This window comes from Phascolarctos cinereus, unplaced genomic scaffold (genome assembly GCF_003287225.1).
Source record: "Phascolarctos cinereus isolate Bilbo 61053 unplaced genomic scaffold, phaCin_HiC Scaffold_9;HRSCAF=440, whole genome shotgun sequence".
Lineage (NCBI taxonomy): Eukaryota > Metazoa > Chordata > Mammalia > Diprotodontia > Phascolarctidae > Phascolarctos > Phascolarctos cinereus.
The window spans coordinates 34,206,252-34,227,888 of NW_027556402.1; the positions used below are offsets into that span (position 1 = coordinate 34,206,252).

Here is a 21,637-nt window from a genome sequence, read left to right on the forward strand (position 1 = left end):
TTATATTTTTTAAAATTTAACATTCTTTTTTTTAAGTTTTGAATTCCAAATTCTATCCCTCTCTTCCTCGCTGAGATGGTAAGCAATGTGATGTAGATTATACATATGCAATCATGTAAAGTGTTTCCATCTTAGTCATTTTGTGCAAGAAGACAGAAAGGAAGAGACAGAAAGGAAGAAAGAGAGAAAATAGTATGCTTCAGTCTATTGAAAGAACATCAGTTTTTTCTCTGAAGGTGGATAGCATTTTTCATCATGAGTCCTTTGGGATTGTCTTGGATCATTGTATTGCTGAAAATATCGAAGTAATTCACAATTCGTTGTTGAACAATATTGTTATTACTGGGTACAATGTTCTCATGGTTCTGCTCACTTCACTTTGTATTAGTTCATGGAAGTCTTTCCAGGTTTTTCTGAGATATCCTGCTTGTTATTCCTTATAGCACAATAATAACCCATTACAATCATATACCACTAGTCAGCTATTCCCCAAATGATGTAAGAATGCCTTTTCTAACTCCTATTTTTGTTTGACATAATCCACTCAACCTTAAAGAAAAGATAGCTCAATTGCTGACAAAGCCTGGATTCAAATACAGCTCCTCTGACCACAAATCCATTGCCTTTTCTGCTGTATCATTTGACTTTCAAAGGAATTATTTCCAATCGTATCCCAGTCTGAGCGCCCACAAAATAGAAGATCAAAATGACAAAAATTTACACTCCAACTATGTCTAAAATTGGTCCTTTCCAGAGATAATGTGTTTCCTATTAGTGGGATAACAGCTTATAAATATTCCGGTTATGTTAGGGATTGCAATAATCTCCCAGCTGTTGTTTCAGACTAGAATAAGTACTACTCTTTGTTTGATGCTCCTCTGTCACAAAGTGGTCTGTCCTGGAATCAGATCAATATAGAACAAGGGTCCAAGATGTTTGTCTTGATTTCCTCAAGTCTTATGATCATGGACTGAGGTACGTGTGTTTGTGTATTGAAAGTACTAGTTAACTGGGGGAGAAGGGGACTGTCAGTGAGGTTGTGACCTCCTAACTGGATCTCCTTATGAATTGTGGCAAAGGATACATGCCAGTAGTGACATGCTTGGAGATTAGCTTCAAGACTGACCATTTAGGGACACCTACCTTAGCTTAGAGCATTTAGAAAGGGAAAGTCACTAAGAGTGTATGGCTTCATCAAAGCACTGACCACATGACTGTCCTCAAGAAACTTCAGTGGCCTCCCCTTGCCTATAAGATAAAATACCAACTCCTACAAGGAAATTGGCTACAAGAAAATGCTTTTGTTCTTCCTTGATTGACTCTCTACATGGTCTATTCCAAACTTTCTCTTTTCAAGCCACTCATACCATCCACTCTCTCTCAGCAGAGGACCATACCTCATACTCACAGGGAAAACTCCCTCTCTTTCCCATTTCCATGCCTCAGATCCCCTTAGTACCACTCATCATTTTCACCCTTTCTCTGAACCAAGGATTATCCTTCTAACTCTGGCCCTTTGATTCTGTCCCCATCTCTTGCAGTTTGCCTCTTCAATCATCCCTCTCCCCTTACTTTTTCAATCTCTTCTTCTCCACTGGGTCTTTCTTTGATTCCTACACAAATCTTCTGAAACCTGCCCATATCTCCTCCATTAAAAAACAAAAACAAAAACAAACTTTAACTTCAACCCACCATCCCCTCAAGTGATCATTCTATAACTGTCCTCCCCCTTGCCATCAAAAGCCCTGAGAAATCTGCCTGTACTTACTGCCTCCACTTCCATCCCTCCTACTCACTTCTCAATCCCTTGCAATTGGGCTTCAGTCCCTGAACAGAAATTCCTTCTGCACCACACTTGACAAAAGTAGTAGGAACATTTGCTTAGGATGCTTTCCCCTCTTCACTTCTGCCCTTGAGAATCCCAGTTCCACCAAATATTCAGCTCAAGTGCCTTAATTTAAAGATCTCAAATGAAGAGACAGCATAAAGCCATGAATAAGGCACTGAACTTGAAGTTAAGAACTGGGTTCCAATCCTACCTCAGTTACTGTACCTGGATACCCCCAGGAAAGTCACTTAACTTCTGTGGGCCTCAGTTTTTTCATTTGTAAAATGAAGGGGATCAACTTGACAGCTTCTGGGCTAGGCCTGACTCAAGCCAGTCCAAGGGTGTGCTGGTAAATATTTACCCACCAGTTCTCCAAAAAGAAAATGTACATACAACAAACTTTTAAGTTTAATCTGCATTACTAATATTTTCTCCATCTCTTTCTTAAGTCTACATAATCAACAAAACATTAAAAGAAGCCCTGATTTGGGGTGTTTGCTGGTTCCCAAGGTATTTACAATTTAACACATCAATTTAACCCACAACTGAACAATCAGCTCTTGAAATTCAGTACAAGATGGCTTTGGCATGCCACCCCACTAGTCCTTTGGTGGTTTAAGTTCAGCATTAAAACAAAATGAGGCACCAGTAAGTCACTCAACAGTGAATAAAAAGAGCTTCACTATAGTAAACTTCTATACTTCCTTATACGTACTTCTATAGAAGAGAAGGATATTTAGCCAGGATTGTTGTTGTTTGTCCTTCATTCTCCAAGAGGACCATGACATCAGAAAGGGGATACCATGACATGCAAGTGAATTGGATTTAAGTGAGGGAGGGCTGTGCAAAGTCACCAGCCTCACTTTATCCTCCAGAGCCATCTGGATCCTCAACTCGGCTTGGCACTGAGGAGACATTAACTTGATTCAGCTGAGCTAAGCTTCCTTGTCCGTGTTACCTGTCAGGAGCCCCCAGTTAAACCTCTGAGTGCCCCATGAGCTCCTTTGGACTGCCCTCGGATTGAGGCAATTGCAAATTGCTTCAACAGTCAGAGCAATCTGAGCCCATGAGTCTCAAGGAATGTCTCAATACCTCTTAAGGAAAAACCAACCTAAGCTGCTTGAAGGGAGGGGTTAGGACAGCGCTCTTGGCATGGCTCTAGATCTGTGATCCTAATAGAAGCCTCTCTTTTGAGGTAACAAAATCTGCTTTGGGGCCAGGATTGTTACATATTGCTACATATTCAAGGTTATTTGAGGAAAGGCATTAACCCTGAGGGAAATCAGGACATGCCTTTTGTAGGATGTGGCTCTTTACCTAAGCTCTGAAAAGAGCTGAGGGTTCCAAGAGGCAGAGCTAAGAGAAAACATTCCAGGCTAGTATTCACACCATGTAGTTATGCTACAGAAGGAATTGGTTCAAATGGATGATCTCTAAGATCCCTTCCACCAATGAGATTTTATGACTCTCTGAAGAGGGATAGATGAGGTTGTACACTCCTCATTACTACTGGAGGATCACCTTGAAGCATATATTTATACTTATGCCAGGCCTTTTAATGCAAAAAATGACACAAGCCCTTTATAGAATTCCTACAGCACTATAAGTGCATCACAAATTATTACTTAAACTTACGTGGCATCATGTTGTTTATTGATCATTTTATGTGTTACTTTTGTATTCCCAACAAGATAGTTAACTCGAGAACAATACTGGTCACCTGGTACTTCTCTTTATCCTCCACAGGTACCATACTGAGGGGGAAATTGTTGGTGTGATACATATACATTTACATAGCTTTTGCATCCCAAGAATCTTTCTAACTTGCATGATCAACCATGACTGAGAGAACTAGGGAAAGTGACTTCAAAGTTAGATTTCAGCTAGGATTTGAGGAGGATGGTCTCTTGGCAATGCCAACTCATCCTATGCAGCTCTAGGCAATGTCCTATAAAAATTTCCAAAGAGGTCCACCCAATTTGAGAGCTGTCTTCAATTTCTTTTCACATTTCAAAATTAGAAATCAAGCACAGGGGCTACTTTACTTACTCTAAATGATTTTGGAAAAAGAATTGGAGAGGGAGAAACTGGAAGTATGGAGCCCAATTAGGAGGTTATTTTACAACAATCCAGGCAAGAGGTATTGAGGGCTTGAACTAGGGTGGTGGCCATGTGAGAAGCGAGAAAGGAACAGGTGGAGAGATATAATTAACACTTCATATGGGAGATGTGGGAGAGAGAAGAACTGAGGATTATTCCAAAGTTGCAAACTCGACATGTATAAAACTGAACTCATCTTTACCCAAAATGCTCCCTTTTCCGAAACTTCTCTGTTTGTGTCAGATATCACCATCTTTTCAGTCTCTCAGGTTCAAAACCTTAACATTACCCTCGACTCTTCATTCTCCCTCATCCACATATTTAATCAGTTGACAAATCTTGCCACAGCTCCTTTTCCACATCTCTTATAGCCAGCCCCTTATTACACTGTTACCACCTTATTTTAAGCAGGCAGTGTGCTGGTAAGCCTATGTTTGGCTTTTAAAGCCATACACAACTTGGCTCATCCTATCTTTCCAGCTTTATGTATTGGCTTTCCTGCCCATATTCTATAATCCAGGCAAGTTGGCCTTCTTTTATTCACTCTGTCTCCCATTTCTGAGTCTTTGCATGGGCTTTCCCATATGCCTGGAACATTCTTCCTCAATTCTGCTTTATAGAGTCTCTCTTTTCCTTCAAGTTGTAGTTCAAGCACCACCTTCTACCACCTTTCATAATCTCCCCTCAACTGCTAGTATCTTCCCTCTCCAAATTAGTTTGGGGTATGATGGATAGTTAACAATTCTATCCCAATATCCCTTTTGGAGATAGGTAAGAGAAGGGGAGAGCATCCAGCCACTAGCTCTTCTCCTGTTTCCAACAGTAGGAAATTATAATCTTCCTCAAAGACAGGTGAACCAGATCCCAGATTGGACAGCTCTTCAAGCCACATATGAGCCAAGTTATCTTTATATTTAGAAGGCAGCCATACATATGTCTTACATAAGTAATCTGATCTGGACTTTAAATGCCCAGCAGCTACTTTCCAGATTCCTAATAAAGGTTTCTCATGACACAGTGGAAAGCATGGTATATCTAGAATCAGTAGACTAGGCTTGAATCCTGGCTCTGCTACTAACTGTGTAACCTTGGACACATCATTTAATTTCTCTGGGCCTCAAATTCCTTGTCTGTAAAATGAGGGACGTGTAAAAGATGACTTCCCAAGGTTACTTCCAGCTCAAAGCTGTGATCATATGATTGAGACACATTACAAAACCAGGACACGGTCACAGTACAGGTTTCAAACCATACTGACTGTGCTGTTTTCTGAAAATGTTAGAAACTTTCAAAGTCTAGAGATTGCAAGAGGCATGGCTATAAAAAGCCAGGAGAAACAATCAAAATGTTACATGCAGAGCCAATGTCTGACCTGCAGATTTGTTGAGTAATTGCCTGACCTACTTTGGGAAGATAGCTTGACCTTGCTTCAAATGCTTTGATTTTCAAATGTGAATTCCCAGATAATGGCAGGAAAATGGTTTTTGTTATTTGTTTTAGCTGAATGATTAAGTTATTAAAAGAACCCTGGGTGAGAAATACATGGAAGTTTCAACCATAAATTTCATACATTATATTTTTACATGTATACATATAACCCCAATCCTTTCTTTAGTTCTCAAGTATGATGGATTACAGCAATAACAAATGTTTTTGCTTATGAAATATTGGGGGTATCATATGCCCTGATAAATCTCCACCAAACATTTGCAATTCAATTAGCATTTCTGTAATAGCATTTTGCCATTATAGTGTGTCTTCCTAAACACATTGGGGAAAAAAATTCTAAAGTAATCAGAATTTTACAAACTTTGTACAGCACTCAGGCCAATATCTTACTCCATTTAATATATTACATGTCATAACATGTTCTACTTTTTAAAATGTTACTCATTTTGATGTACGAATGAAAAAGTTATGGTAAATTAAACTTTCCAAAGTATATATGGAAACATGTAAAAACCTTATCTGCATCTTCATTAAATAAATAAATATATATATAAATGTGTGTGTGTGTGTGTGTGTGTGTGTATTTGACATCTGCTTCATCCTAAGTACATTATCTTAAATATACTGGTGAAGAATATTGTATACACTGTAAGATGGGGTCTTTTTCTTGGTGATTTTACTTATCTGTTTGTTTATTTATTTATGTTTGTTGTTGTTGTTGTTACAGTAGAGGGTTCAGTGGTGGAAATTATGTTGGGAAATGCCTAGTGTAAAAGGCCACAAGGCATTAATAAATTCCATTGCTTTTCCTTATTCCACACACAAAAAGTATATCATTATGTGCCAAGAGCTGTGCTAAGTAAACACTGGGGATATAAAGAAAAAGCAAAAATAGGCTTGATGCCAGGAGGTAATTCATTCCGGTGGGGGAATATTGTGGGAAAGGCCTGCCTCAGACCAGTCCCTTGGTAATTTCAGTTTGAGGCTGGAAGGAAATGACCCACTTAGAGTAGTTAGCCGTAGCAGGTGAAGGGTGGTAAGCACATCCCTGGGTTGATCCAGCTGAGCACAGCTTTGTGGCATTGGTCGTGCTGCTGGGACTTGAGTCCAAAGCTTCAGGGCCTAGCTGGAGCTCCTCAGTCAGGCCCCACTTCAGGCTTTTTTGTTTTCAGGCGACTGGGAGACTCCTGAGCCCAAGACCCCAGAATCCGTTGAGTCTCAGGACAATGTAAATGCCTTTTAAGGAAAAGAACTAACTCAGCTCCAATGGTGGAGGCTCTGTTAAATATCTTGCACTATAGGGAGACATGCAAACATATAGGTGTGTATATATAAGATACGTACAAAGTAGATACACAGTAACATTGGGAGAAGGCACAAGCAGCTGATGGGCATAGGAAAGGCTCCTGCAGGTGGTAGAAGTGAGAAAAAAAGAGTATTATGTGCATGGAAGATAGGCAGTACAATGGGAGATTGAGTGTCATGGATCCAGAATAGCACGTAGACCAGTCCAGCTGGACAATACAAGGGAGCAATGGAAAAGAATAGGAATGGTGGAGGGTGTAGAGAGCCCGAAATGTCAAAGAGAGGAGTTTATCATTGATACTAGAGGTAATGGGGGACTACTAGAGTTTATTAAATGGAGTATGGGGAAGGCAGAGATGTGGTCAGAGATGTACTCTAAGAAAATTGTTTTGGTATTTGTGTGAAGGCTAGATTGGAATGGACAGAGTTAAAGCAGGGATCAGTTAGAAGGCTGTTGTAATAGTTCCAGAGAGAGATGGTGAAGCTTTGAACAATGGCAGAGGTGTTTGAGTAAAGAGACGGAAGTTGTTGTAGTTAAAGAAAAGACATGTTTTTGCAACTAATTGGATATGTAGGATGAGTGACAGCAAAAAGTTAAAGATAGGGACAGCTAGGTGGCACAGTGGGTAGAACTCCGGCCTTGGAGTCAGGGGGCCTGAGTTCAAATCTGCCCTTAAACATTTGACACTTAGTAGCTGTGTGACCCTAGGCAAGTCACTTAACCTCAACTGCCTCACAAAAGGCAAAACAAACAAACAAAAAAGTTAAAAATAAAAATGAGGTTGTGAACTTGGTTGCCTAGAAGGATGTTAGTGTCCTTGCCCATAATAGGAAGGCTTCTAAGGGGGTTGGGGGAGGAGGGGCAGGTGATAACAAGTTCAGTTTTGGGCATGTTGAGTTTGAGATGCCTATAACATATCCAGTGGGCAATTGGTGATGTATAACTTGAGCTCAGGAGAAAGACCAGGGCTAGTTGTGTAGGTCTGGTAATCATCTGCAGAGAGATGCTCATTTAACCAATGGGAGCTGATGAGATGGTCGAATGACAGAGAAAAGGGAAGACCACTCGGGTCAGAGCTTTGGGATATGCCCACAGTTAGGCCTGATGTGGATGATGAATAAGGAAAGGGCACTGAGAAGGAGTGGTCAGACAGGTAGGAGGAGAACCAGGAGGGCACAGGTCACCAACCGTGTCAAAGAAGTCAAGAAGAATGAACATAGAAAAAAGGCTCTTAGTGCCTGTTAAGAATTAAGAAAATCATTTAAGAAATGTAGAAATCATTGGTAACTTTGCAGAGAGCAGTTAAAGTTGAGTAATGTGGTAGGAAGCTAGATTGACAAGGGTTTATATGAGAGCAAAACTGAAGGGAATGGAGGCCCAGGGTGGAAGTGTCTTTTTTGAGTTTACTAAGAAAGGGAGCAGAAACAGAGGATGATAATGAGCAGGGTTGGTAGGATCAAGTGAGGTCTTTTATTATGGATGGGGGAGACTAGGGAAGATTTGTGGGCAGCAGAGAAAAGAGCTGGGAGTACAGGAGAAGTTGCAGAGAACAGAGTCTGGGTCATGGTGGAGGCAGTCTACTGGAGAAGACTGGACCGCTTTTATCAAGGTAAAAGACCCATCTCCTCATCTGAGGACTAGAGTGAAGAACAGAGTGATGGGGATGATATAAGATGAAAACAGGGAGCTCTTGATGAATGGCCTCAATTTTTTCCAAAAGCATGAATTTCGATCCTCCACTAAAAGGATGGTGTAAAAGGCAGGCTTGAGGAGAGAAGAGAAAGTTTGGAGAACTGATCAGGCAAGTGGAAGGATTGCCTTGCTGTGGTGAGGGTCTAGCTGAAATAAGAAAACAAATTTGTAGCAGACCCAATCAGTTTCATGACTTCCCTATTTCCATTCAGCAACACATTAGTAGGACAGAAGGAGGCAGATGGTGGGACCTTGATGAGATTAAACCTGAGGAAAAATGGCCCTAGAATCTGGGCATTGCTGGACAGGGCATCAGGACAGCCTCCCTCAGTTTAACCTCAGTTTCGGACTGAGCTTAACAGAGTATCCTTGCTTACTGTCCCCTTCCTACCTTTGTCTTCTGCAATTGCCCCCTCGTTGCTTATACTACTTTTATTATTCTTTATTTTACTACTTTTATTATTCTTAGGGGCTTGGCTCATCCCCACCTGAAGTTTCAGCTATTATTTGGCTACGCAAGGCGTCCCCCCCCCCCGAGTCTTCAGGGAAAGGGGAGGCAGAGCCTCCTGGCCAAGAAATCATTTTGCAAATAGATCTATTTTTATATAAGATGTTTTTGTAGAAAATATATTTTAAAAAAAACCCTCTTCTGTATTTCCTGCCCCCTCTTCCTCCTGAATGTGAGAGTTTCTGGAATTCTTCCTTCCACTTATCCCCAGAGACCAGGTCCAACCTCGCTGCCTCATCTGAACCTGTCTCAATGGGCAGGTTCAAATTCCAAGCCCCAAGCAATAGTTCTGGATTATTAATTTCTGAGATTTGTGTGTGGCTTGGTACTTTTTCCCTGGCCAGACCAGCCCAAGCCAAGAAGCTGAGAGGACCCAGGTACTGCCAAGTTTTTATAAATGTAATATATTTGAAGAGCCAAATGTGCAAATACTAACTGGGCACCATGGGGGAGGAGGGAGGTCCAGATTAAGGGTTTGGGGGCAGGGGGAATCATGTGAGTAGGATGCTCCATAGGCAATGTGCCCTAACCCTGCACTGGATACAGTTTTGTGCTATGTCCTCTAGAAAGGTGGAGCTAAAATTTCCAAATGCAAAGGATCATCCCTGCCCTCCTCATGTTCCCTTTAGTTCCTTACTCATAGATGGGAAGAGGAGAGTGGGACCTTCTTAACTTCATCCCAGGAATGGTAGTTACTGGGAGAAGAGGAAGGGTTAGGAGGAAAGGCCATAGGAGGAACTTTAGAGGCCTCAAAGGGCAGAAAAGAAATGCTGGGAGTTGAGAATGCCCAAAATCCTGGGCCTGGGCCTTGGGGCAACAGTGGCTGATACAAGAACTTTTTTGCAGATACTGAGGTATAGTGAATACTTGTTACTTTCTGTCCCTTCCTGCTGGCTGACACACTTTGAGCCTTTCTTTTTAAAAACACTTTTGCTAAGATGCATTTGATTAAAAAAATAAAAAAGAAAAGGACAAGATACAAATATTCCCCTTGCCTTTTGGGCTGCTGGGACATGTCATTGCCTCTGATTTGTTAGGTTTATTTCTTTCAGACTGTTAATAAAGCATTAGAATAGTAAAAAAAAAAAAAGGTTGATGTTGATTCAATTCATGTTTATTATGCACTCTTTTTTTTTTGAGGTACTGTGTTAAGAGTTGGGGATAAAAACCAAAATAAGACATAGTCCCTACCCTCAAGGAACTTAAAGTCTGGTAAAGCTAAAGCTATGTTGTCATGTACTTATCAAATCAATTCTGATTTATTTAGCTAAGTAACTGAATAGCTAAAAATCTCTTTTCTCATTAAAAAAATCATGTAACAACAGCACCAGATTGATGTTATGTGTCAATAATATATGTATGTAATAATATACATATACACATACACATATACATATATATATGCATATATAAATGAACAAGAAACCAAGTATTAAAGAAATTCTCTATTTTCCTTACTCTGAAACTTTTTGTAGGAATACTGCTGATATTCAGGTTCAGGTATAAATTATAGTAAAACTCAAATAAAAAGCTCTTCGCTTTATTACAGATCGCTTGAGTACATCACTAGGCACAGTGTATATTGTTATAGAATTTTAGAAATGGATGAAAACTGAAGAGTTCATCTGGTCTAGGGAGTCTTAGACCAGGTTCTGTGAATTAAAAAAAATTTTGATAACTGTTTCAATATAATTGGTTTCTAGCGTATTTTATTTTATATATTTGAAAACAGAAATTCTGAGAATGGATCCATAAACTTCACCAGACTACTAGCACAGTCCGCAACACAAAAAAGGATAAGAACCTCTAATTTAGTCTAATCACATTATTTGAAAAATGAAAAACAGGAGACTCAGAGAAATTGTGACTCACCCAAGTTCCCCTTTATTTCAGTACAGTGGATGCTTCTCTACTATGCCATATTACTTTACTATATAAGATTAAAATTTTATAAGATATGTGTTTTCCTTGTCTCTAGTCAAAGCCTTTATTATAAGAATTATGTTAAATTTTAAAAATTAATGCTTGAAGAGCAGGAAATTTGAAATTATTTGGGTTCAGGATTTAGAGAAATCAGGATCCTGGGATTTCCTGAGACAGTATGATTAACCTATTAAAGGACAGGAACTATTTTTATGAATATTTAGGAAACATAGGAAATATTTTTATGAATTTTATTTTTATGAATGGAAATACATTCAAGCCACTATTTTGAATATACATGCTGTTTCAATTTAAATTAATATGAAGAAAATATTACTATTTTTTTAAAAAAGCTTCTTTACCAACCATATACTTTAAGAAATTAAACATTTATTTTCAGTGCTATCTGTACAAAACTGCTGTAGGGTCCTCCAAAGGGACTTCTGAAGCCAGTTTTCTTTTAAGACACCCCCTTAACCACAAACACTACAAGAATATGGCCATGGCTTCCTTTTACATGATGATGGATCCTTGCAGCTGCCACTGCTGTTCTTTCAAACAACTGGTTTGGATGTGTGAAATCTGCAGAGGAGGAAGTAACAGCTGGAAAGCAGTGGATGTATGTGATGCTATTGGCACTCTCTAGCAAAACACTATTGATCATTGGGTTGCTCCCAATGGTGGTCAAAAAATAAGAAAACTTCTTAGGTAAGGAGGTCACTTCATTACACATTCATGACAGCTAATTTTAGAACTTTTGTGTGGTCCTGGACTGGTTTTTCCATTTCTTGCTCATGAAGAATTAACTCTGCTACCTTATATAGTTGTTCAATACAGGGTGTAGTGATTTCAGCACGAGACTTTCAATTGAATTAATATGTACACTTCCTCTAGGTCGTAGTTTTCTTTCCTTCTCCTTTATTTTCATTTTCAGTGACTTTAGGATTCTCTTCTTCATCATCTAGAGTTTTCTCTACTGGCTATTCTACCACATCAACTGAACTTTTTCCACCATTCATGAGCCTTTTTTCTAGTCTCATTGAGTTTGTCAGGAGTTGTTGCAACATGTAACTCAAAGTTCCTTTAGCATGCTAACAAATTCTTCCTTTCTATCTTTCTCTTCTTGGGCCCCTTCATTCTCTGACTCCTTTAATATAAAGATGTCTTTAATGGAAATTAGGTCATTTAAAAAAAAGATTTTCAGTTTCTATCCAACAAGTGATCTCCATCAAGCTCCAGGGCTGGTGTTTGGCAAGGCATGATTGGTGACAGAACAAGGAAACAAGGTATTTGAGAGTAAGGGATGATGGAAAATTGAACTAGTTTACCAACGGGTCAAAATTGGGAAGGAGAGTTTTGCCATAGCAGGGGTGATAGCCTGGTAAAGTACTGAGGGGTGGAGGGATTGCAGGTCGTATTGAAGAATATCGTTAGGGAGAATAGGCATAGGGGGAAATGGGATGAATGTTGATGACTGGATAAAGGAATCTCAGAGGTCTTAATCACTTCTGGGTGATGAGAAGATCAAGTCTCTGACCATCTCTTTGTGTGTAGCTGAGGTTGAAATAGAGAACTAAATCATGGGACTTCAGCAGATTGAAGAACCAGGACGCTAGGGAACATCAAAGTCCCTCAGTAGTTTGGCAGGAATTGAAGTATACAGGGATACTGTGAGCGAGACAACAAACTCATTGAAAACGAAGTAACAGTGTCTTAGGGATCAGTATAGAAGGGCTATTAGGGTCTGGACTGGGTGCTAAATTTATGGTAAACCTCAAAGGAGAGGCTGTTGGGTGAAGGCAGTAGAGAGAGGATTCTTGTAGTGACAAAAGGGAACAAGGAGATTTCCGACTCCCCCAACAGGACCAGTGAATTGGAGGTATGACAGAAGGTACCTGAAGGGATGGCCAAGGAGTCACTGTCACCTGGAAAGTTAAGTCTTAGTATGTGCCAGAAGATGGAAGGAGCAACAGAGGAGGAGGTTTAACAGGATAAAGTAGGTTGTTTATTACGGAATAATGGACATCGTATAGAGTGTTTGGCCTGGAATCAGGAAGACTCATTTTCCTGAGTTCAAATCTGGCTTCAGACACTTACCAGCTGTGTGACCCTGGTCAAGTCACTTAACCCTGTTTACTTCAGTTTCCTCATCAGTAAAGAGACCTGGAGAAGAAAATGGCAAATCACTCCAGCATCTTTGCCAAGAAAACCCCAAATAGAGTTATGGAGAGATACACATGACTAGGAAGAAAAAAAGACGAACATAAATTTCTAGAAAATCCCAAGTCACCTCTAGAAAAAAGCCCAACTTAGAGGAAAAGGCAGTGTCCTGTCTAGGAGGTTTCTTTGGAGTTGACTCTTCTATCGCTACTCTCAAAGCCAAGCCTTGTACTAGCAGGAGAAAGAGGAGCCTACAAGCATGGCAACTGAGCTGGGGGGCTTCAACTAAGCTTGGTCAATTGGCCCCATTCCTCCACAGCAGCTCAATCTCACTGTCAACAGCTGCCCTAGCTCTTGAGTGCCCCTTGCTGGTTAGAGTTAGAAAGAGCTGGACTGTGCACCAGCGGTCAGTCTGTAGAGAGGGCTGGCTTAACTGTAGGGGTTGGCAGGGCTTTCTATGCCTGTCTTTTTTCCTCTGGACTCTATGAAAGGAAGGGTGGACATAGTACTCACCATATGCACTGGTTTTCTCCTGTCATGAACCAGGCTCCCAGCACTTGCACTGGGAAAATCTTGGAAACTCTGCCAAAGGGTGCTCTGTGACTGAAAGTGAGAGTAGATATATATGCAGGTGGATGAGTAATTGGGTTAAATTTATCCACCACCAAAGTAAGGATATTCTATGCCAAATTCTAATTTAAGATGTGAAAGGACCCGAAATACTCTGTAATATTCCCTTTTCCTTGCTGAAATGAGTGTATGTGTTAATATGTTGGTTAAAAAAAAAAAGGAAGGGGAGGCTTTAGTTTTTTGGAAGGGCTGAGACTCATAAGGATCACTTTTGGCCATGACCTCTGAATACATCCCCTAATATTACTGCTTTTTGGGGTAAACTTTAATAGCCTATGTTTGTTCTCCCTGAGTTGTTCATTGCCAACATCTCACATCTCTGTGCCTGTGATGTCAAAGATTGGGAGCTAATCAACTGTGCCTGACAGAGAACCATCCCCCTAATTTCCTATAAAACTGATGACTCCTTCCTTGCTGATATAGAGGGCACAACAACCCATGTATCAATTAGGAGAAATGATTGAGAGCAGTAAGAACTAGATATGATAGGTCCAAAGTCAGCCCCTCTAGTAGACCATCACTGACCCCTTTTCCTCCTCTGCTTTGTCCTGAACACCGCTGCACTGGAGATTCTAGTGACCTCCCTGCTTGTATACTTATCTTGTTACCTTTACCCTCATCTTCTCAACGATGTGAGGTCTAATTTCAACCTCTGGACCTCTCCATGTATAGACGAGAACATATTATGTAAGGTGTCTATTGCTTTGTCAGATAAGATGTGAAAACTTCTAAGGTAAGGCCCCAAACTTTGGGAAGAGATTTGGGAAAGTTAGTAAGTTCACTTCTAAGGAAGGATGTAAAAAATCTTGAACTCCTGGAGAAACCCTTTCATATAATCCACACCATTCCATGAGGTAGAGAGTGGCTCCACTAGGCATGACCTCAACAAAGCTATTTTAGTCTGGTCAGCAGAGAATCCCAGAGAATAGGTCCATAAACAAGTTGTATTGGGCCCAAAGCTTTGAGCGATTCAGTCAGTGAAAAACTCTTAGTGACACTGAGTGCCATCTGGGGCTTGGTACTGCCTAAATCAGTTATTTTAGCCTCAGGACCTGAAGGGAGTTTTGTAACTAACTTGACTAGGTTTTTAGAGGCCTGGGAACAATAATTGTTCTATTGCCAGAATCTCTGAAGCTCCCTAACTTGGTGGTCTGGCAATACGTCATACAAGCAAAATGTCATATTCTGTCTTGGGCAAAGCAACTTGTGCTAGTAATTAGGAAAATCTCCAAATTGGAGTGGAAGATTTAATCCTTGCCTGTGGTTAGGGAAGCAAAGTTTGAGTTAGGAGAACAGATGTACTCCAAAAGTCACGCTGTGTTTGTTCTTGGAGTTCCTACCCTTTTCCAGGGCACCAAGATCTGAAGGGCTAAGACAGGTGGCAGAACCAGAAGCAGATCAGAGAATCTGCCAGAAATTAGCAAGCCAAAATGCAGGGAATGCTGGGGAGCTGACACTTTGTCCCTAAAACTAAAGCTGCCCCAGAGCATGTCTTTTTTAAAAAAATTTATTATTTTGATTTATCAACAATCACTTCCATATGCTTTTGAGTTGAAAATTTTTTCTCCCCCTTCCTCCCCCCCACCCTCCCCAAGACAGCGCACAATCTGATATAGGTTTTACATTTACATACCCATTAAACATATTTTCACATTAGTGAAGTTGTAAGTAAAAATTAAAACCAATAGGAGGAACCATCAGAAAGATGAAACAAAACTCAACAGAAGGTAAAAATAAGTGATAGCAATTCGACTTCCATAGTTCTTTCTTTGGATGTGGATGGCATTTTCCATCCCGAGGCCTCTGGAGATGTCTTAGATCCTTGTAATGCTGAGAAGGGTTCAGTTTAACAATATTAGTCATCACATAACGTGGCTGTTATTGTGTACAAAGTCCTCTTGGTTCTGCTCACTTCACTCAGCATCAGACCATATAAGTCTTTCCAGGTTTTTCTGAAGTCAGCCTGTCCATCATTTCTTATAGCACAATAGTATTCCATTACATTCATATACCACAACTTCCAGAACATGTCTTCTTAATGTGGGAGCTTGTATGCCTCATATTCGACTACCAAAGATGACCCGTGTGGTCCTGAGCCAGGCCTCTCTCACTATCTCTCTCTCTTCCCCCCCCCCTTTTTGCTAGGCAATCAGGGTGAAGTGACTTGCCCAGCGTCAAACAGCTAGTGTCATGTGTTGTGTGTCTGATGTCGGATTTGAACTCAGGTCCTCCTGACTCCAAGGCTGGAGCTCTATCCACTGCGCCACCTAGCTGCCCTCTCTCACTATCTCTTAACTCTGCTTCTCCTACTGAGCTTTGTGGCCACAGGAGAAAGAGTTCAATCCTTCTTCCACATACTTTTCATAGGATCAGGGAAGTTAGAGCTGGAAAGGATTGTGGGTATCATGAACAGAAGAGACTTCAGAGGCCATATAGTTTAACTTTTACAGCGGAGAAAACTGAAACTAAGAGTAAGCATCAGCGACAGAGTTTGAATCTAGATCTTGCGACTTAATCCTCCTTTCTTTCCTCCTGTTCTGGCCACTCTCCCCTTACCCCCAACCTTAGTTCTCTGGTGACTTAAGGAGGTCAGGGAGCATTTCTCTCTCTCTTCTTTACTTTTTCTTTCATTCTTTCTTTTATATGACATTCAATTTTATTACAGTTTTAAATATATATATATATATATATATATAAATAAAATTTAACACCATTCTAACAAAAGTGCCTGGCTCATCTGTATCCCTTTCTGGTCTCCCTTCTATTGTCTTTTGTGTATTTTTAAAGATTCATTTGCTCTCTCTTTTTTTTTTTGGTATCATTATCACTACCCACTAACCTCCTTAACAACTCTCCCTCAAATAGAAGCCTTCCCTTGTAATAAATATTTATAGTTAAGCAAAACAAAGTCAAACATTGTCTGAAAATACATATTTTATTTTGGTCCTCTAATTTATTACCTTTCTGAGAAGAAGCAGGAAACATGCTCCATCATGTCTTTGGAAGCTGATTAGTCATTGCATTGACCAGAGTTCTTACGTCTTTCATTTTTGAAAAAAATATCATTGTAGTCATTATAGAAATTGTTCTCATGATCCCATTCAATCATCAGTCTTGCCAGCTTTCTCTGAAGGCATCATTTTCATCCTTTCTTATGGAATCATAACATTCCATTACATGGGATATTGCTGACCCCCACTGACAAGGGAGCTTCCTTATCCAGGGAGTTCCATGTGTGCCAATACAATCATAGATCCAACCCCTATCCCTATCCCCACCCTGATAGACCATAATTTGTTCCATCATTCTCCAATTGATAGTCATCCCCTTGTTCTCCAGTTCTTGGCTATAACCAGATTGCTGCTGTGAATATTTTGTATGTACATGTCCTTTCTCAGATCTCTTTTGGGTACACAGTGGTAGTGGGGAAGACTAGGTCCAGGAGTATGCACAGTTGTGATTTTTTTTTTTAGGACCATTACCAATGGCTTTCCAGAAAATGACTGAACCACTTCATAGTTCCACCAAGAGTGAGTGTGTTAGTATGCCTGTCCTCCCACACCCAGTCCATTCCAAAATCAGCATTTTTCTTTTTTTAGGGTCATCTTTTTCTAACTGATGTGTGTGTGGTTGAACTTCAGAGTTCTTTTAGCTTACATTTTTCTTACTATTAGTGATATTCGTATCTGAAAATTTGATATGCCAACTGTATTTCATTGATAAAAATGAATTAAAAAATTGATAAAAATATTGAACAGCACAGGACCAAGGACAAATTCCTGGGACCTCTACTACAGACCTCCCTCCAAGTCATCAGGAATCATTAAAAAGCATTATTTGTAATCATTCAACCAATTTTGGAATCTACCTAATCATAAGATCAGTCAACTCACATCGCTAAATTCACAAGGATATAATGAGACACTTTCTCAAATACTTTGCTGAAATTGAGGCATACTACGTAAATAGCTTCCCTCTGAACTACCATCTTGGCAATTCGTGTCAGAAAACAAAAATAGATTAGTTGGGCATCATCTGTTCTTGAATGTACACAGTGCTTTTTATGTTTCCATGCCTTTGTACATGCCCTTCCTTATGCCTGGAACACCCTCCCCTTCCCCTCTTCTCCTGGTGAATTCCTACCCATACTTTAAACCCCCAAATGGCACACTTTTCTCTGAGATACTTCCATTAAAGGGCATAGATTTTGGAGCTGGAAGAGCCTTAGTGGCTATCTTGTAGTCTAATCCTCCCATTTTACAGATGAAGAAATTGAGGCTCAGAGAGTTTAACTGACTTGTCCAGGGTCACACACTAGTCTAAGACAAGGTTCAGACCCAGGTCTTCCTGTCTGCAAGTCCAGTACTATTCACTATGTCACGTTTCCTGCTTCCTTCTTCGACTTCACATAAAACTTTACCGTATACCTCTCTAATGTACTTGTCATCTAAAATGTATACTATTTGTGATTCTTTGTGTCTTGGGATCAGGGATTCAGAGCTTCAAGGGACCCTAAAGAAAATACGATCCTGCTATACCCTTCAAACCCCCAGACTCTGGTTTTGGTCACCCAAATTCAGAACCTGTTGTCTAGCTGACTGGCAGGTCATAAGAGCTAACAGCTTTAATATAAGAAGGTGAAATAGGCACAAAATTGTGATACAACTCCTATCAGATTTTTATTTAAATCCTGCTGAAGTAAATCAGTATTCTAAAATATTTTGGTGTTACTGATATCTTTTGTTTTTGTATCACTTTCATTTCATTTCCTCTCCTGCCCAGTGAGTCATCTTTTGTAACCAAATAAGAAGGAATAAAAAACAGGGTGATAGCAAAACCAAGTGATCACCTAAGCTGGACAGTAAATGCCCCATTCTACCTCTTTCTGTATGTGGAAAGGGTGGAGGCATATCTTCTTTTCCCTTCTTTAGGGTCAAGCTTGGTCATTAAAATTACACAACAGCAGGATTTTTTGTTGTTGTTGTTCTTTCCATTTACATTCCAGTTATTGTGCATACTGTTTTTCTAAGCAGTTTAGCAAGACCTGGGGCTGGGAAGATCTGAGTTCAAATCTGACCTCTGATGCAAAGAGGTCACTGTCACTGTGTAGAGGAGTAAGGTGTAAGATTAGAAAAGTAGGAGGGAGCTAAGTTATGAAGGGCTTTGAATGCCAAACAGAGAATTTTGTATTTGATTCTAGAGGCAACAGGGAGCCAATGAAGTTTATTGAGTAGGAGAGTGAGTTGGTTAGACCTCTACTTTAGGAAAATCACTTTATTGGCTGGATGGAGGATGGGTTGAAGTAGAGAGAGACTTGATGCAGGCAGGCCTTTCCAACTGGCTATTCCAATAATTTAGGCATGAGTTGATGAGGACCTGCACCAGAGTAGTGGCAGTATTAGAGAGAAGGGGTGTATTTAAGATGTGTTGAAAGGCAATAACTTGGATGTGGGGGGTGAGAGATAAGGAGGAGTTGAGGATGACGCCTATATTTTGATCCTAAGGGACTGGGAGGATGGTGTGTTCCCCTCCAATAAGAAAGCAGGAATAAGGAAGGTGTGTGGGAGGGGGCGGGGCAGGGTGGGGAGACTGAGGGTTTAGGGAGAAAGATAGTAAAGTTAATGAGAATAAGGAAAAAAGCAGTTCAGCAAAGCTAAGCAACCAACCAACATACCAGTCAATATTGACATTGCTTGAAGCCTTTCACACCCATATTTCTTCACCTCTGCAAAGAAGGGAGGCCCATACAGTCTCATCTCTTCTCTTGGGCCAAGCTTGATCATTATCATTTGAAAGCAGTTTTAATTTTTTTGATTATTTTCCCCACTATTTACATTGTGTACATTGTTTTCCTGGTTAGGCTCATTTTACTTTGTATTAGTATATATGAGTTTTGCCAAGGTTCTTTGGAAACATCGCATTCGTAGTTCTTTACGATGCAGTGATATCCCATTACATTCGAGTTAGGCACTCCCCAGTCAAGTGAGGAAGCATGTATTAAGCATTTACTCTATGCCAGGCACTGTGCTAAGCCCTGGGGATACAATGAAAGGAAAAAAAAAATAGTTCCTGCTCTCAAGGAGCAAATCCATTTCAGGAGAAAGCATGCAAACAACTGTGTCCAAGCAAGTTATAGGCAATATAAAAAAGAGCTCATTTTAGAGGAAAAGCCCTAACATTAATGTCCAATCAATGAGGGGTTTTTTTTAAAATTTCAAATTCTTTACTATTACCAAAATAATATCATAAATATTTTGGTGCATGTAGGACCTTCTTTCGTTAATTTTTTTTCCTTTGCTTTTTTTTTGGTGAGGCAATCAGGGTTAAGTGACCTGCCCAGGGTCACACCGCTAGTTATGTCAAGCGTCTGAGGCCACATTTGAACTCAGGTCCTCCTGACTCCAAGGCTATAGCTAGCTCCACCTAGCTGCCCCTCTTTTGTTAATTTTTAAGGCCAAATAAAACAATAATGTCCATATATATATCTATGTGTATGGATACATATATATTATGAGAGAGAAAAAGTGAGAGTTGAACAGAAAAAAAAGATTGCACATGAACCAGACAGCTTGCTTGTGGAAACTTTCTTTTTATCATTGACATCCTTGATATCAATACCTAATAACTGGATTTCTGGGTCAAAAAGTATGGACATTGCAGTCACTTTCTTAGCATAATTTCACATTATTTTCTAGTCAGATATTTATTAAACATCCCTTATAGTAAAGAGTCCCAACCCTGTAAAAGTCCCAAAGAAATTATTATTATATTTTCTTTTGCAAGGCAGCAATTGAGGGACACACAGCTAGTAACTGTCAAATATCTGAGACTGGATTTGAATTCAGGGCCTCCTGACTCCAGGCCCAGTGCTCCGTCTACTGCACCACCTAGCAGCCCCCTCAAGGAATTCTTAAGGAGAGGAGAAGTCTCTCTTCTCTCTTCTTAAGCACCTCTCTCCTCTAGGTCTCTGCCTTGCCAGAGCAGTTTGGATGGACTCAGCCTCTCAGCTTTTGCCACCTCCAGGCTTTTAATAGGTGTGTTCTACTTTCACCATGAAATGTGGACTTGATTTTTTTTTTTTATTTTGGAGGAATGATATCATCAAGGGGGTGAAGAGAGCTAAGGAACACCTGTTTGGAGGGTTAAAATACATCACTGTCATTTGGATAGCACAAATGCTTGTTGGACTGTTTTACTCAAAGCAGGAAAACACTATGCGACAGGAACTTTCCCAATGACATCTGTATATTAAAAATCTACTAATACAGTATGGGAGTTGCCTTACTTAAAGGCCTGCTTTCGTACAAGTCCCAGATGTGTAACCACACTGAAGTCATGAGACCTTTCAGATGGAGACAATTCAGATGGTGCCCACATGTATCAGTGGAGAGAGTTTCCACACCAGGATTTCGATGAAATCACACGTCCAGAACAACAGAATAGCAGTGTTACCAACAGGCTTTGCTTAAATACAATTAGATTCATTAGAAGTCTGGTGTCAAAACATCTTTGGCTCTACCTGAAAGGGCAGCCATAATCATCAGACATATAGAGCTGAAGACAGACATCAGTATAAATCTGGTTCCAGTAGTCCCCTCAATGGGGAGACATATATAGATCACAGGATGCTCAATTCACAGCTGATCTCTGTGGGGAGCAGTAAATAAAGGATTTTCCCAACAAGGTTTGCAAGGGGGTTAAGAATCTAAAATCATGTCACTCCTTTGGAAATAACTTTGATGAGTCATCAAATCTATCCCAGGCCTAGAGGGAGGGCGAAGCTAAGGCCACTTAGGCAGAGAAAACTTGATCCTATTTTAAGGGAAGAGCTGACAATGAGCCAACAAAATGAATTCTTCAGCCACTCCCAGGACCCTGTTAACTCTCACGGTCAGGAAATTCTTCTTCATATCTAAGCTAAATCCTTCACTTCTAAATCTAAGACAATTTCTTCTAATATGCCTTCAGTGGAGTACAAGAACATTTGATTTCCATCTATGAAAGCCTTCCTCATTGCTTGAAAGATTACTATTAAATTGTT

General features: G+C 40.1%; 1 pseudogene; it reads right to left on the reverse strand.

Annotated features, from left to right (window-relative positions):
• Window positions 1-11,211: 11,211 nt before the first annotated feature.
• On the reverse strand, window positions 11,212-14,216 carry LOC110223082 (protein NOXP20 pseudogene; annotated as a pseudogene).
• Window positions 14,217-21,637: the final 7,421 nt, after the last annotated feature.